General features: G+C 35.5%; 1 non-coding gene and 1 pseudogene across 1 annotated transcript; one reads left to right on the top strand and one right to left on the bottom strand.

The window, feature by feature from the left end:
- The first annotated feature begins 848 nt into the window (after window positions 1–848).
- LOC128566491 (testin-like) lies at window positions 849–1,761 on the top strand (annotated as a pseudogene).
- Window positions 1,762–3,908: 2,147 nt separating this feature from the next.
- On the bottom strand, window positions 3,909–4,012 carry LOC128567077 (U6 spliceosomal RNA). Its single transcript, XR_008374749.1, has one exon. It is a non-coding gene; the product is annotated as a U6 spliceosomal RNA (small nuclear RNA).
- Between the last annotated feature and the right edge of the window lie 1,988 nt (window positions 4,013–6,000).

Genomic DNA, 6,000 nt, shown 5'->3' with positions numbered 1-6,000 from the left:
AGGGAAAGGAAGGGGAGGGAGGAGAGAGGATGGGAGGATGGAGGGGGATTGGTGGGATTACACCCACGGTGCATCTTACAAAGGCATATGTGATACTTAATAAATGTGGAATGTAAATGTCTTGGCACAATAACTAGGAAAATGCCAGGAAGGCTATGTTGACCAGTGTGATGAAAATGTGTCAAACGGTCTATAAAACTAGTGTATGGTGCCCCATGATCACATTAATGTACATAGCTATTATTTAATAAAAATATATATATAATTAAACAAAAAAAAATTTTCATTAGCTGTTATTGTTTAAAGTAAGGGAAGTTACCATAGTAGTTCTGAGGGAAGTTACCATAGTAGTTCTTTTCCTCAAGTTGCTTTTACGCTTTGGGAAAGCACATTTATGACAATGTTATCTGGGATTTTTACTCAATAACTCCTGGTGGTTACTTTGCATAAAATATCTTTAAGTAGGGTTGAGACCTATACAGGGATAAAATATTACTAGTCTGTAAAAGTAATTTTACATGTTCTCTTTTATGACAGAGAACAGCACTGGTTCTGTTATGTTTAAAATAAATCATTTCTTGGTATGTGTTTAATATTTCTTCCCTTGCTGCTAATTCTTGGATAGAAACCATTCTGTACATTTTGATAGATTGTTTTCAGAAAACTCTCTTATCAACAGGTGTAGGATAGTTACTTAAAATTGTACATTTATAGGGAAGTTTCACAGCACCAGGTTAATGACTGCAGCAGTCCTGCAGGTTCCCCCTTCAGTTTCCATAGTGGTACTGGAGGCCGGTGGAACCTGTGCATGAGATCCTGGACAGAAGGAGGGAGCACCCCTCATAAACATGGGCCTGGAAGCCAACATTAAGATGGGTTTCGGTCATGAGCAAGAATTTGGAGCCCTCTGTTTAAAATGCAAAGGAAAATGTGAAGGGTTCAAACTGTATTTCTGGAGAAAAATATGTTGTTATTTCATGGCCAAGAACATGATATCCTCGGAGCAGTGAAGAAGATCAAAAAGTGTGAAGACGCCAAGTATACCACCTTGATTATGAAACTAAAATCAGGTAGAATTCCCATGTATAAATGCAATATTATGATATCGACCAATCCAGCTGCTGCCAAGAAGAATGTCTTCATTACACAGTTACCTATGAATGGGCTCCTCTTGTCCAGAATCAGGCACTGGCCAGGCAGTATATATATATATATACACATATGTATACACAGACGTTGCCCAAGGAAAAGCAGCCAGTGGCAGGCTCAGAGCAGGAGTAGTACCAGAAGCAGCAGCTTGTAAAGCAGCTCCCTGCTTATGACCGGGCCTTTCAAAGTGCCATGAGTTGTCTCCCAAAGAAGTGAAAGAAATGGAGCAATTTGTGAAGAAATATAAGAATGAGGTTCTGGGAGTAGGCAATGTCAAACTCCCTGTGAGATAGACATTCAAGGGCCCAATCAAATGTACATCAGTGGTGGAGACAAAAGCACCTCAGCAGTAGTGGGGACCATGAAGGACAAATCTGCCAAGGAAAAAAGAACTCAGTATTCCTCCTATTCCTGCAAAATGAGCATGAAGGAAGGAGATCCAGCCATGTGTGTTGAAAGGTCTGCTATGATAGACTGTGGCACCCAGCTTATTTTGTCTGCAGCATCTGCTATGCAGGCCTGGGTGACATGATTTGTTTCTGAAAGAGTGAGAAGCTGTGCTGTGGCTGATATTACTGTGACAGTGAGAAACCCCAATGTGCTGAAAATTAAATGGGATGAATGCTATGTATATTATTATTCAAAATAAAGTTTTTTCACTTAAAAAAGCAAAATTGTATATTTAGGATAGAGTAGTTCAGATACTCGACTTCAGAAATGTAAAAATACAACGAAGACTGGGTTTGGAAAGCATATTGTAGAATTGCATGTCAAATTCTGAAGTTATGAAGAGTAGATGTTTCAATTTGGGATTATAAAACCCCATTTATGATTTTAGAAACAAATTGGAAAAAAAATGGTTAAATTTTAATTTTAGTCTAGTGACATTATTTTGTATTGCGTAGTCTTTTGTATATTTTAAGACTTGAGTTTTTTGTCTTAATTTATTGCTAAAAATTTTAGGCAAAGCACATCTTTACCAGAGAATTTCTGATTTCTGTTTCCTTTTCCTATGATTTATGTTATATCGAGGGTCTTTTGGTTTAAGACTAAATTAATATCTTTTTTGTCTGTTTGTTTATTGAGACAGAGTCTCATTTTGTTGCTCTCAGTAGAGTGCTGTGGCATCATAGCTCACAATAACCTAAAACTCCTGGGCTCAAGCAATCCTCTTGCCCCAGCCTCCCAAATAGCTGGAACTACAGGAACCCACCATTATGCCTGGCTATTTTTTAGAGACTATGTCTCACTCTTTCTCAGGCCGGTCTCAGACTCCTGAGCTCAGGCAATCCACCCAGAGTGCTAAGAGTACAGGCTTGAGCCACCATGCCCAGCCTAAGCTAACACCTTTTATAAGCGTGGTAGGTTAAATGTCTTTTACATTCTGGAATATGTATAGTTTAATGAATTAAATTTAATGGGCCTAATTGAGGTGAAGAGATTTAATATTTGTTAAAATGAAGTTAGTCAAATCCCATGTCACTAAAATTTTAATAAATAGAAGTTTTATAATTTTATTTTTTTCTTTCCATTTTACAAGTGTATATATTAAAGTACATCTATAGCCTATGACCTGAATCTATTGAAGTACTAAGAAGAGACTCTTAAAACACGTCACTAAGGATTTTGAAACCAGATATAGGTATTCCAGAACCTTCTATATGTGAGCTCAACTGCTAGTACCGTCTCCACAACTTCAATGGCATTGGTTGCTGTATAATTCCTGCCAGAATTATCAAAATTTTTGCATTATCAGGGCTCCCTTTAACCTCCCAAGAAGAACTAATACTTTTAAAGAAAAGTTGTGTCTTTATGTTTATAGAAGGATATTTTCTTTAATTTGTTTCTTCCTCATACTCCAAAAAATGGAAAAGTTATCAAATTATACCTACTTTCTAGATGGCAGCTTGGAGCATAGCAAGGAATTAGAGAATTTGAATTCTATTCCCAGTTCTTGTAGTTTGTGTTTTTTTAAATGAAATGATTACTGTTATAATGTCCAAAAGCTGGTTTTAATGTGAACAGCGGATTCTGGTACATTGTGACTAAGGCTTAAGAATGCCTGTCTTTAGGAGGACAGTGTTACAATATTAATGGACAGTGCCAAACACCCAGGGCTTATCTATAATTTAATCTTTGTATGTTACCTGATTAGCTAGCTCCCTCCTCCTTCAGTGTGCTGGTACCAGACACAGAGTCAATCAGATCCTTCTGATGTTTGTATGGACTTTGGCAACATGTAAATAATGTGCAAAGCAAGTTTTTATAATTAAGAAATCAAGTTTATTGAATTTTATTATTGAAAGTTGAAATTTAACCATGTATGAAGAAAAACCAATAAAAGAATGTACTCTTTTTATGAAAAAATCACATAAAACTAACCCATGAATTCAATAAGAAATGAAAATAAAAACAGATTATCCTAACTGATAATGAGAAGACAATTCAACAATTCATCAAAATGTTGTGGGATACAGCAAAGTATTGCTTAGAAGACAATTTATAGCTAAATGTTATGTTAGAAAAGAAGTACAAAATAATGAACTATCAGTTTCTAAAAACAGGAAAGCAAATTAAATCCAAATTAAGTACAAGTACATTTAAATGGAACAAAAAATGCAACACCAATATAAAAAAAATGAAACTAAACGAAGAGATCATTTAAAACATCAATAAAATTAATAAAATCAATCTCTAGATCGATCAACAGAAAAGTTCAAGAGAAAGGTTAGGCTCATTTCATTTATCACAAAGACCTAAAAAATATGGAATGCTCTTTGAATATGCATGTCATCCTTGCATAGGGGCCAGCCTAATCATCTCTGTATTTTTCCAAATTTAGTATAATATATGTGTTGTCAAAGCAAGCACAATCTAGAAAACTTTTATGTTGATATACCACTGTAAGAAAGAGACTATAGTCCTATGACCCTCATCATTGATCTCCTAGCATACAACTTCTTATCTAGCATACAACCTTCTAGCCTCAGGGTCTCACTGTTCTGTAGGTCTTCCAGGCCATCTAATCCTTGTATTGCAGCTGATAGGATGCAGACTGTTTTCCCCAATGGGAGACCCCATAATTCTACTTCTTTCTCCAGAATCCTAGTCCCATTTCCCCCAAGTAGTTTTCTCCCTCCTCTGGTCAAAGCCCTCCTCATATAGTCATCCTCATCCAGAATTTGCCAGCCAGAATAACTGTCATTGGGAAAGGTATTTCCCTTAAGAGGGCATTCCAGCTCTACACACAGTGATATGCTTTCAATCCTTTTATATCCAAAGTGGACTAAATATCTTATAATTCTCATCAGCATGTGTCTCAAGTATTCAGCATCATTATAATTCTTAAAACCTAGATTGTTCAATCTTGAGTAATACCATCTATAATACTTTCAGTTGGATTGAAAAAAATGTATTTTCATTTCAAAGACCATCTCTAGTACAAGGCTAAGACCAGGTCCATACAACTTTCTAATTCTTTTTGAGATCCATCCTGATTTCCTGTATGCAACACTTGGAGTAACAGCATGCACATCTACCAAAATCCAGCAATAACATATAGTAACAGAATCTGGAATGACAAAGATCTATTTAAAAATCAATCCTATTTGTATTACTAGGAAGAACTTTAATTTCTCAATTCAAAGCTTGATATTTGGGTTATTGCTATATTGCATATGGAAAGTCTTCCCTAATACCAAATAGATGGGTCCTTCTAGTAGTAGAATCTCCAAACACTCCTCCCTTTGAGTATGGTAATTTCTCCAGAAAGTTCAAGCTTCTATTCTTCACAAGGCAGAAATACGCTACATCTTATAAATAACACTTCCCCCAGTCTCTTCTTTTCAAGAGTAAAAGAAATCTGTATGACCTTGTTAAAAAGGAGCTATTTTATTTATTTACTTGATTAGTTAGGTTTGAAGATTTTGTTTAGTTTTGGTTTAGGAAGTACATCTTAGAAGTGGAGGTTTATGTAGGCACATTTTTTTTCTTTAAGTTGCTGCTGCTCATTCTCCTCTACAGGAGTTAATATTTCTTGGTCTTCACTTTCCAAATTGTTAAAATGAGAACAAAATATTACATGTACTTTCCAAGTGTGGATTAATCTATGTAGAGTACTAGTTAAGTTCTATGTAGTTTTTATCTTGCTACTTCATCTGTAATAAGTCACTGTGTAGGTGACAGTAATTTGTTGACATCTGGGGAGAAATAGCTCAGAATTGCAGGTCGTAACACCAAGCTCACTGAGACCAAATGAGCAAATAAACAGATACAAAGGCTATCAGACACACGAGCCCATAGATGCACAAACAGACGGAGACACAGACATACAGAGAACACCCACGACAACAACAACAAAAGACAGTTACAATAAAAATAGTGATAATCATAAAATAATTGAAAAATAAGGAAAAAAGTGGTGTTCATAAAAAAGTTAGAAAAGAAGAAAGGAGAAATTAAAAATAGAAAAAAATAAAAATATATCTATAAACAAAAATAATAAAATTTTAAAAATCGCTCCTCCAAGAAAATGGTGAGGAAAAAAACAGAACAAAAAAAGAAAAGAAAAAAAGGCACCAACCACAAAAATATTATTCATATATATGTAGAAATATACATCTGTATGTATGATGTAGTGATCAACTTTCGTAGAAATATATTTATAATGCAATATACTTTCTGGACACCAGATGGCACTGTGAGTGGTTCCCAGGCTTATACCTGATTCACAGTTTATACTGTTACCGTGGTAACCACCCTACCTGGCCAATCGCCATTTTGGAGTTTCTGTACAAGTTTGTCACCTAACTATTGTGCAAGCTCAGCTGCTCTGTTCCAGACAGCACTCCT

The sequence above is a fragment of the Nycticebus coucang genome, chromosome 15 (assembly GCF_027406575.1).
Source record: "Nycticebus coucang isolate mNycCou1 chromosome 15, mNycCou1.pri, whole genome shotgun sequence".
NCBI classification, from domain to species: domain Eukaryota; kingdom Metazoa; phylum Chordata; class Mammalia; order Primates; family Lorisidae; genus Nycticebus; species Nycticebus coucang.
Note: the sequence above shows the minus strand (reverse complement) of the source record. Positions and strands in the feature narration are given on the sequence as shown.